The following is a 12,041-nucleotide window of genomic DNA, read 5'->3' on the forward strand; positions in this document are numbered from 1 at the left end:
GCCCTCTGTTTCTTTAATTCTTTCAATTGCCCTTTGCAGGGACTTGTTGGACATATTGACCACATCCCTCATGGTGGGTTCCTGGTCTGTGGTATGCTCTATGTTTACTGCCGGCACCAAGTAAATTCCTTCACTATATACCCAGGATAGTTGCTGCTGAATATTTTGCTGCATCATTTACTCTTTATCAGGAGCACACGTTTCTCCCTGCTCCTCCTGTTCCTCCCCCGGCTAACCTTAAGGAGAATCCTCTAAGGCTGCCTTTGTCACCCGGGCAAAGCATCCCAGATGAGATGCGGCCTCCGACATCTTATCTCTCTGTTGTGCGGCTCTTTTGACGGGTCAGTCTCCTCAGGGACCCCCGATATCAACTCCTCACAGGTTCCCGGAGTGTGTTAGGAGGTAGAATTAGCGGTATAAATCTTTTAGTCGGTGCAGGCTGGGATTACAGGATTATGAGCAGGAGCTCTCAGTCCGTGTGTCTGCTCACATAAAGCCTCAGGCCACAGCCCGTGCCTTGTTTTTTTTTAGTATATTTTTTACGATGTTCACTGAAGGTATTAACTAATGGGACAGTTTTATAGGTCGGGTCGTTCTGGACGCGACGATACCAAATGTGTTTACTTTTTTCTATATTTTTTTCTCATAAAAAAATATTTATTTATGGGTACAATATACAGTACAGACCAAAAGTCTGGACACACCTTCTCATTTTAAGATTTTTCTGTATTTTCATGACTATGAAAATTGTACATTCACACTGAAGGCATCAAAACTATGAATTAACACATGTGGAATTATATACTTAACAAAAAAATGTGAAACAACTGAAAATATGTCTTATATTCTAGGTTCTTCAAAGTAGCCACCTTTTGCTTTGATGACTGCTTTGCACACTCTTGGCATTCTCTTGATGAGCTTCAAGAGGTAGTCACCGGAAATGGTTTTCACTTCACAGGTGTGCCCTGTCAGGTTTAATAACTGGGATTTCTTGCCTTATAAATGGGGTTGGGACCATCAGTTGTGTTGTGCAGAAGTCAGGTGGATACACAGCTGATAGTCCTACTGAATAGACTGTTAGAATTTGTATTATGGCAAGAAAAAAGCAGCTAAGTAAAGAAAAACGAGTGGCCATCATTACTTTAAGAAATGAAGGTCAGTCAGTGCGAAAAATTGGGCAAACTTTGAAAGTGTCCCCAAGTGCAGTTGCAAAAACCATCAAGTGCTACAAAGAAACTGGCTCACATGAGGACCGCCCCAGGAAAAGAAGACCAAGAGTCACATCTGCTTCTGAGGATAAGTTTATCCGAGTCACCAGCCTCAGAAATCGCAGGTTAACAGCAGCTCAGATTAGAGACCAGGTCAATGCCACACAGAGTTCTAGCAGCAGACACATCTCTACAACAACTGTTAAGAGGAGACTTTGTGCAGCAGGCCTTCATGGTAAAATAGCTGCTAGGAAACCACTGCTAAAGACAGGAAACAAGCTGAAGAGACTTGTTTGGGCTAAAGAACACAAGGAATGGACATTAGACCAGTGGAAATCTGTGCTTTGGTCTGATGAGTCCAAATTTGAGATCTTTGGTTCCAACCACCTTGTCTTTGTGCGACGCAGAAAAGGTGAACAGATGTACTCTACATGCCTGGTTCCCACCGTGAAGCATGGAGGAGGAGGTGTGATGGTGTGGGGGTGCTTTGCTGGTGACTCTGTTGGGGATTTATTCAAAATTGAAGGCATACTGAACCAGCATGGCTACCACAGCATCTTGCAGCGGCATGCTATTCCATCCGGTTTGCGTTTAGTTGGACCATCATTTATTTTTCAACAGGACAATGACCCCAAACACACCTCCAGGCTGTGTAAGGGCTATTTGACCAAGAAGGTGAGTGATGGGGTGCTACGCCAGATGACCTGGCCTCCACAGTCACCAGACCTGAACCCAATCGAGATGGTTTGGGGTGAGCTGGACCACAGAGTGAAGGCAAAAGGGCCAACAAGTGCTAAGCATCTCTGGGAACTCCTTCAAGTTTGTTGGAAGACCATTTCCGGTGACTACCTCTTGAAGCTCATCAAGAGAATGCCAAGAGTGTGCAAAGCAGTCATCAAAGCAAAAGGTGGCTACTTTGAAGAACCTAGAATATAAGACATATTTTCAGTTGTTTCACACTTTTTTGCTAAGTATATAATTCCACATGTGTTAATTCATAGTTTTGATGCCTTCAGTGTGAATGTACAATTTTCAAAATCATGAAAATACAGAAAAATCTTTAAATGAGAAGGTGTGTCCAAACTTTTGGTCTGTACTGTACGTGCAAGCTGCTGGATGTCTCTTTGGACTTCTCTTCTGTTTATCATCCTCAGTCTAATGGTCAAGTGGAACGTATCAACCAGATCCTTACCAGCTTTCTTCTGCACTTTGTCAATGCTCACCATGACGATTGGGCCTTTCCTGGGCCGATTTCTCCTATAACAACCATGAGAGTGAATCTTCCACCAAATCTCATTTTTTTGTGGTGTACGGTCGACACCCCCGGATTCCGTTTCTCGTCTCCTCTTCAATGGACAATCCTGCCGCAGAGTCTCTCATCAGCGAATTTTCTGCAATTGGGGAAAACAATAGATCTGCGCTTCTTCAGTCCTCCGAGCGGATGAAGAGACATGCTGATAAGAGACTTCTGGATCCGCCTCAATTCCGTCCGGGAGACAAGGTCTGGCTTTCCTCCAAATATGTTCGTCTCAAGATACCATCTTATAAGTTGGGTCCGCGGTTCATTGGTCCGTTCAAGGTTCTGAACCAAATTAATCCCGTGGCTTACAAGCTGAAACTCCCGGCCACCTTACTGATTCCCAACTCCTTCCACGTATCTCTCCTCAAACCAGTTGTCCTTAATTCTTTCTCTGACGATCCAGGTACCACCCCAGCTCCGGTCTCCGCTGAGGACGTCTATGAGGTAGAGAACATTTTGGCCACCAAGAGGGTAAGAGGAAAAACCTTTTTTCTTGTGGATTGGAAGGGGTTTGGCCCAGAGGAGAGGTCTTGGGAGCCCATGGAGAACATTCATGCCCCTAATCTTCTTAAAAAAAAATTTCGCGGGCCTAAAGAAGAGGGGGTGTAAAGGGGGGGGGGGGTACTGTAGCATCGGCATCTCTGCCTCCTGCCAGGCAGAGGCGCCGTTCCCCTCACCGCCGCGGTCCCGGTCTAGCGTCTTCCTGCTCCCATGCTCCTGCTGCTACTGCGGTGCGCACCGAGCGCAGCTTCCCGGGCACTGTGCTTAGGGTGCGCACGCGCTCCCTCCCTCTTAAAGGGGCCGCACGCGCCATCCTAAATAGTCCCCGGCCCATGGCCGGAGGACTTCTCCTATATAAGGCACCTCCTCCAAAATGGAGGTGCCTGTGCAAGGTGGTTGTTTCATGTACTAACACTTGATTCAGCCCTCAGGTCCCGCCAGTCTGTCTATCAGTCCAGCCCGCCAGTCTGTCTACAGTCCAGCCCGCCAGTCTGTCTAAGGGTTCTGCCCACCTGTCTGCCATTTACCAGCCGCGCCTGCCAGCCCACTCACCTGGAGCACCTGCCTGTTACCTGTTGTGTCCACCAGCCTGCCTACCCGGAGCACCTGCCTGTTACCTGTTGTGCACGTCAGCCAGCCTACTAGGAACACCTGCCTGTAACCTGCCGTGCCCGCCAGCCAGCCTACCAGGAACACCTGCCTGTAACCTGCCATGCCTGCCAGCCTGCCTACCAGGAACACCTGCCTATTACCTGCCGTGCCCGCCTGCTTGCCTACCTGGACCACCCGTCAGCCTTCCTGCCGTGCTTTTCCGCTGTACCGGTCAGCTCCTGTCATCTGACCCTTGGGAGTCACCTGCTCTCACACAAGGTCGGTCCCAGAGTGGCACCTGGTCCACCTGCCCGGTCCCTCCCTGGTTCAGGGAGTCGACTAAGCCGCCGTGTGACCTGGGTCGGTCCGAGTAGGCACTTAGTTATGCCTCTCTGGCCCCTCCTTGCACCGAAGCACAGAGGTTCCACCACCCGGACCCGTAACAGGGAAGAGGCATCAGTGTATCGGTTGGAAAGGAATATTATCTTGGCTGCTGAATTCAGGATGGATTGGAGAGGGGAAAGTTTAGAAAGAGGGAGCACGATTAGTAAAGAGTTGCAATAGTGCAGACGAGAATGAATAAGAGCTACAGTAAGAGTTTTTGCCGAGTCAAAGGTAAAAAAAAGTTCTGATTCTAGAGATATTTTTGAGGTGTAGATGACATGAGCGAGCGAGTGATTTGATGTGAGGAGTGAAGTAAAGATCTGAATCGAGTTTGACCCCCCAGACGGCGGGCATGTTGCTGGGGAGTAATGGTGGAGCCACAAACGGGAATGGCAATATCGGGCAAAGGTAGGTTAGTGGAGGGAGGAAATATGAGTAGTTTAGTTTTTGACAGATTCAATTTTAGATAGAGGGAGGACATAGTGTTAGAGACAGTGGAAAGACAATCACTGGTATTTTGTAATAATGCAGGGATGATGTCCGGAGAAGAGGTGTATAATTGGGTGTCATCAGCATAGAGATGGTACTAAAAACCGAATCTGCTGATTGTTTGTCCAATAGGAGCAGTGTATAAGGAGAAAGGAAGGGGGCCTGGGACTGATCACTGAGGAACCCCGACAATAAGGGGAAGTCGAGAGGAAGAGGAGTCAGCAAAAGACACAGTCAAGGAGCGGTCCAAATTTTTCTTGGATAGTTTCTCACTGTATACATTGATCCCCCACAAAATAGCTCTTTATGCTCTAAATTTTCACTTTTCACATGAAAAAACAGTAATTTTTCATCAGATTTACAATTATTTGTTTTGGATGTTGAACATTTGCTCATACAAAACAATTATTTTTCGTTTAATGAAACATATGACATGCAAATCAATGGAGTTTCAATGGGGGCAAAATACTCCCCCTCTTTAGCCAACTTAGTTATGAGCTGGTGGGAGGAGTCGTATGTATACAGCGTGGACAATCCATATAGAGACTTTATATGGTGGTGCAGCAGATACATCGATGATATGATCATTATATGGAATTCTGATGTATCTGCTGTACAAAATTTGATTATTTCAATTGCAATCCATTTAACTTAAGGTTTACTTTCCATCAAGAATGAACACACATTGATTTTTTTTTTATTTAAATCTGGTTGGCATTCCCTCTAAAACTATGATCACCTCAACTTTCAGAAAAAGTATAGCAGGTAATACAATCCTGCACACAAAGAGTCATCACCCAAAACATAGAACTAGAGGTGTACCTGTAGGGGAGATGATCCAGGCAAAACCTAATTGTAGCATGGAAACTGACTAAGAGAAGTAACAAACATCAGAAATAGACTATCCGAGAGAGGTTATAGCAATTTGAGGCTAAATAGAGCCGAAAAAATAGTTGAGGACAAAACCCGGTTCAAAGATCTAATCAATCAGATCAAAAGGACGTCCCCGCTACACTTGTCCTGCAATACAGCAGTCAGTTTCCTCAATTAAAAGGATCGATTATAATAATTTATCCATTTTGAAGTAGGACCCAGATATAGCTAAAATAATCAAAGGTGGGTGTAGTAGTATCCAGAAAAGCACCATCTTTGGTTTGAGCCTCTCCCCTAGATTTTTTACAACTACACAAGCTCCTTCCTCTAGTTTTCTACACTTTAAGGGTTTTTTCAAGTGTGGAACAACATCCGGCAAAACATGCAAATACTCCCACAAATGTCAGAATTTTAATGACTCAAGTAACAAAAACACCGATCAGATCAAAACGTTTCTTAATTGCAACACGAGCAGTGTAATATACAAGATGGACGCACAGCCTGCAATCTACAATATGTCGGCAGCTCAAAACGCCGGTTACAGGCTGGAATCAAAGAGCGTATTAATGATATCGAGAACAAAGGTGCAAATAGAAACATATCACAAATCTCCAAACATTTTATACAGGAACATCAAAGTCATCTCGGCACATTAATCATTTATGTAATTGATAAAACACATAAACCTGAGAAAACACCGGGAGCCATCGGAAGGTAAGTATAATGTTTATTTTTTACCATTTTATTATTTTTTTTAACTATTACTTGGTCGGTTGCATGGATTTATATAGTGTGACCAAGTTGTCAAGCACTTTTCCAAGTGATGCTAAAATCACTTGGAAAGCGCTTGATAACCCGTATGCAGAAATGCATGCAAAAACACTTAACAAACGCTTCTACCTGGCAGGAAAAACGCAAGTAAAATCCGCATGCATTTTTCCTGCCAGGGAGATGCGGAAAAAATCTGCAGCATTTGTGCATAGTGGGCACTTAGCCTAAATTGAAATTATTTAAGCTAATGTACAATAATATGGAGTCACATATTTTACATAAGGGTCTATCATCTCTCCATAGCTAATATGAGATCACATATACTCACAATAGATTAGCAGCAGGTTTATACATCTGTATTTATATTATGATTAGTTCTATGTATAGCTGCCTCACTTAAAGTGCACCTGTCAGCAGGATTGTGCAAACTAAAGTACATACACTGTCAGGTGGGCGACATTACACTGATTGACATGATACCTTGGTTGATGAAATCCATCCAGTGGTTCTTGTGTAATCTTTACATTCATTTCTGAGATAATGATATGCTCGTGCTCTGGGGCGGTCATTTGGGGAGGGGCTTTATCTTGCTGCTCTACTTGTGTATTCATTTGTCTGCTTTCTGATAGGTTACTGTGCGTTTAGTGACCTGCACTGTGCGTTTAGTGACCTACCCATTTTAAATAATGCATATGCAATTGGGTATTTGAAAGTCTGACATTTATATGCATCAAAATGGCGCCTACGCCCGCGCAATAGTGTCTCTCATTTGCCGATAGATGCTACTGCGCAAGCGCGGCCGGTGGTGCCATATTGCAGGTCGTGGACAAAATGGAGCTTGTTGCAGACAGAGTGGGCGTTCCAGAGTGCTCCCAAGAGAGGGAGCATGGGGGTGGCCGTCAGGGGCACGGGTTTTACGTAGGAGAGGTTGCGGTAGTTTGCAGTTGGTTGGAAGTGATACAAGGGGGAATTGGTGGGAGTTGCAAGTTATGGGGGTCCAGGATTGGGAGATATGTCACTAGCAGTGAGGAGAAGCAGAGAGAGGGAGAGCAGGTGGGAGAAGTAGAGTGTCCGGCTTCTTTTGTGTTTTGGTAGGATAGATCTGAGGTTGAGGAGCATGTCTACGGATGAGGTCATGTGGGGAGGTAAGAGGGAAGGAGAGATGATTATTTGGTTAGAGGGTGATGGGGTTTAGGGATAGCAAAGGAGAGTAAGGATTAGTGGTGCAAAGATAGCAAGGGCAAATGTAAGCATAATGAAGGTTTAAGTGTGAATGAGAAACTAAGCACATTTAATAAATAGTTACTCGTACCTTCTGGTCACTTCTGGTCCCATTTCCGGCATATTTCCGTCAGCTACTTTGGAAACTGCTACTTAGGATAACTGCTCAGAGACCATGCATGGTCAGAGACCAGGCCCTCTAAATTTATACCTTTTAGCTAATAACACATGAAAGAAACCAGGTGTGAATAGAAGGGAGGAGGCACAGGGAGACAGCTAAGAATTATTATTATTATTATTATTATTATTCTATTGTAGTATAGAAAAAAGATGTAAGTAAAATCATGATTAAAAAATATTAAAAACCTTAAAAACAGCATCATTAAGTTACAGTGCCTCCACCCTTACAAAAATGAACCAAAACCAAAACTTTTGTTTAACCCAGATGGTGCCAAGGTCTCTAGATGAAAAATCCACTTACTTTCTACTTGGCCGGTATCCTCTTAATATTGCCCCCTCTCGAACCCAGATGTACCTGATCAATGCCTTTAACTTTTAGTAAACTGGCATCCCCGTTATGACACATGCGGAAATGTTTGGATAATGTTTTTAAATTCTCAATGTCTCCTTCCATATTTGATTTTTCTATATCTCTTATATGCTCTCTGATACATGTTCGAAGTGCTCTCGCAGTGAGGCCTATAAAAAAATTTCCGCAGGGAGAGAGAGCATGGTAGATTACCCCTTTAGAACTACATGTGAGATGGTGCCGAATATCATATACCCTAGTGCCATCTGCATTTTGGAATGGTTTAGTTTTAACCATATTGGACAGGCTTTGCATCTGCCGCAAGGAAAAAAGCCTTTGGTTGCCAACCACGTCTCACTCTTTTTCCTCTGATCCCCCTCATAATGGCTGTGTACTAGTAGGTCTCTGAAGTTCTTGGAACGTCATGCTGTTATTGCAGGGTTTGCAGGTAAGTAATTCTTCAGAACGGGATCAACTTGTAGTACTCGCCAATGTTTTTAATAATTACTACAAATTCAAACCATTGGTTTCTATAGTTAGCAATCAATCGTACCTGGTTTTGTCCATGTCACTATCCTTAACTTTCTGATTTTGGTACAATGGTTAGTTTCTAGAGATTTTCTTAGCTCTTAAATAGCCTTGGTTAATTTTTCTCCGACTAGAACCGCTCGCCTGGAATCTACATCGTAGATCTCTTGATTTTTCCTCAAAGGCTTTCTCTTCAGAACAAATTCTTTTAATCCGTAAAAACTGGCCTACTGGGATTCCCCTAATGGTAGAACTAGGATGAGATGAACTGGCATGAAGTAATGAATTTGTAGCAGTACTCTTTCTGTAATCATCCGTTGACAAATTTCCATCTGATTCAGTGTGGATTTTGATGTCCAGAAACTCCACATCTCGACCTGTTATAAAAGTAAAGTTTTAAATTTAAATATGTTTTTGTTGAGTCTGGACATTACTTCAATCAGGGCGGACAATGACCCTTCCCAAATAAATCACACATCGTCAATAAAACGCATTCAGTGATATATATTTTCTATGTCCGGTATCAAGTAGTCCGAAAAAATCTCTCGCTCCCATTCCCCTAAAAATAGTTCACGTATGAAGGGGCACATGTGGCCTCCGTAGCTGTTCCTTGCAGTTTTAAATGCACTTTATTATTAAAAATGAAACATTTATGGGTTAAAACTAAATCAAGGAGAATCAAGATTAGTTCTGCCATGTCAGATTCAATGTTACCTCCTCTCAGAAACCAAGTAACTGCAGTTAGCCTGTCAGTATGCCTAATGGAGGTATACAGAGATTCAATATCTGCTGTTACCATAATCATGTTCTCAGTCAGATGCATGTTGTCTAATCTCTGTAAAGCCGCTGAGGTGTCTTTAATATAAGACGGTAAAGTGGTTACCAGAGGTTTTAAAAAATAATCAATGGTTTGCCCAATTACCTCACAGAGGCCTCCAATGCCCGCTACAATGGGTCTTCCAGGGGGATCCATTGGATCCTTATGAATTTTCGGAATTAGATATAGAGTTGGCAATCTGAGATTTAGTTCTTTGATCACATCGGCCATTTTTTTAGGGATCATTCTTTCTTGGTGAGCTCTCTCTAGAATGTTGATCAATTCCATCTGAAAGGCGACATAGGTTTAGCTGGTAATTTCCTGTAACAGTTGGTATCATTCAACAATTTATATGCCTGTTCTTCATGCACAGTATTAGGCCAGATAACTAAGTTATCACCTTTATCTGTCCCCTTAAATACAACATCTTTCCAATCTTGCATTTCTTTTAATGCTGTTCTGTCTGCATTGCTCAAATTTAAGTAAGTTTTTAGTGTTACGTTGCTCAATTTCTACTGATACAAGTTTGGTGAAAATGTCTACTGCTGGACATAAATTTAGAGCCAAATTTTTTTGGATTTATTGAAAAGTTGTATGGGGAAAGTACTTACCTCTGCTGCAATAGTCGTGTTTTCTTCTTCTAGTGATTCCAAGATCTGTAAAGCCTCAATTTCTTCTTTAGTGGTAAAAATTTCTTCATTGTTGGTTTTATGATGAAGTTTTTTCAATATAAGTTTTCTGGCGAAGAAATGAACATCTTTGATTGCTAGAAATGGGTCTAAGGGTTGAGACGGAGAAAAGGTTAATCATTTTTCTAACACATTTATTTGTGCCTCAGTGAGAATATGGGTCAAGAGATTACTCGCCTTAAGTTTATCATTCCTTTGGTTTCTACCTCCTCCATGAGTAGGTGCTCCAAATTTCATTTTATCAAAATATCTTGTTTTCTGACCACGATAACTGGCACCATCCGGTCCATCCTGGTCCCTATTGGATGATGTGCTTTCTGCTGCTGATGACAGCGAATTTGAGGATATACTTCACATCAAGGATGTTTTTCTATTCAATTTCATGAATTGCCATCTGTATACTTTATTGGATTCATAATCCGCCTGATCTCTGGCGAATTTTTTCAATTTGCCTTGACTTATATTATGTTCCCATTTTTCCAAGTCCTTCTCAGTATCTTTTTGGCATTTTTCAAGATTCTTAGTTGACATATCTTTATGCATGACTTTTTCTATTTTTTCAATCTCATTATCTATTTCCACCAATAGAGAGGTATTTTTGTCCACTTTGATCTTAATGAACAAAATGGAACATGTAGTTGCTACTGTGATCCATTTACTAACAAGGGTTTCATCTTCAAGTTCAAAAGTGGGAAAAAGCTGGATTCTCAGACTCCTAGGAATTATTTTTTGATCTAGATAATTCTCAAGTGAAGTTTTGGTCCACCAAAGTTTGGTTTTCTTGAATAATAGATTTTTGTATTGACGTATGGTTTCTTTATTTGAAGTGGAGGTGTCACTAAAACCACATGTACTACCTTTTTTAAAAATTTCTATAGCCTTAGATTGCCAGACCAGTTCTCTGGCTTTAAGATCCATTTGAATTTAATCAAACATTTTTTACTTGGACACTCTGTAACGACAGAAATAATTCATATATCAAAAACGTCCAATATCACCAAGAATTTAAATTCAGTGGTGTCACCCTACATGTGGAACAGCATAAAAAAAACTATTCCTGAACTGTTGTTTTTTTTTTATTCTGCCTCCCAAAAATTTCAATAGAAAGTGATCAAACAGTCACGTGCCCGAAAATGGCACCAATAAAAACGTCACGTTGTCCTGCAAAAAACAAACCTTTACATGACTTTGTCGGTCGAAATATGGAAAAATTATAGCTATCAAAATATGGCGATGCAAAAACTAGTCTTTGCAAAAATAAGTGTATTTTTGTGTGTGACAGCAGCCAAACATAAAAACCCGATATAAATCTGGTATCACTGTAATCGCACCGACCCAAAGAATAAAGTAGTCTAATCACTTATACCACATGAGGAACGGCATAAAAAAATTAATAAAATTAATTCTTCACCTGCTACTGATTTGTTCATTCTGCCTCCCAAAGATCAAAGTAAGGCTTGGCTCACATTTATCCTGCGTTCTGCACTGAGGGCTTACACCGGGGTTTCTTTGTAAATCTCTGAAATACGTGATTCAGATGGAACCCCCGGCGGAAGACTCCCTGTAATGAGTCAGATGGAGGCACCGTGGATGCAGTCTGGCCTGTGATCACACGGTGTCTGTCTTTTAATTAGATGTGCATAAAAGTGCCATTAGTCTCAGTTTTCTGAACCTCTGAAAAAAAGGACACCGCTAAACAGAGGCCAGATAGAGTTCAGAGTAACTCTGCTGCCTCTTTATAGTGAATGGATCCCTTGGGGTAGGGTTAGGGTTGGGGTTAGGATTAGGGTTACGGTTAGGCTTAGGGTTGTGTTAAGGTTAGGGTTGTGTTAGGGTTGGTATTTTTTCAAAAGTAAAGAAAAAAATGATGAGGATATGGCGACTAGTGTTGAGCGCAAGTGTTCACTACTTGAGTTTGCATCGGGTGCTTAGGTTTGCTCCGAGTATCGTGGGTGCTCGGGTGACATACTGAAGTCTCCACCCCGCATTTTTCGCGGCTGTTATACAGGAAAAAAAAAAAACAAACACGTGGGGATTGCCTGCCATACACGAGCAAACCCCGCATGTTTTTTTTGGTAACAACCGTGAAACATGCGGGGCAGGGACTCGAGCATGTCACTCGAGCACCCACGATACTTAG

The sequence above is a fragment of the Phyllobates terribilis genome, unplaced genomic scaffold (genome assembly GCF_046119375.1).
Source record: "Phyllobates terribilis strain yellow unplaced genomic scaffold, ASM4611937v1 Scaffold_453__1_contigs__length_1468511, whole genome shotgun sequence".
Classification (NCBI taxonomy): domain Eukaryota; kingdom Metazoa; phylum Chordata; class Amphibia; order Anura; family Dendrobatidae; genus Phyllobates; species Phyllobates terribilis.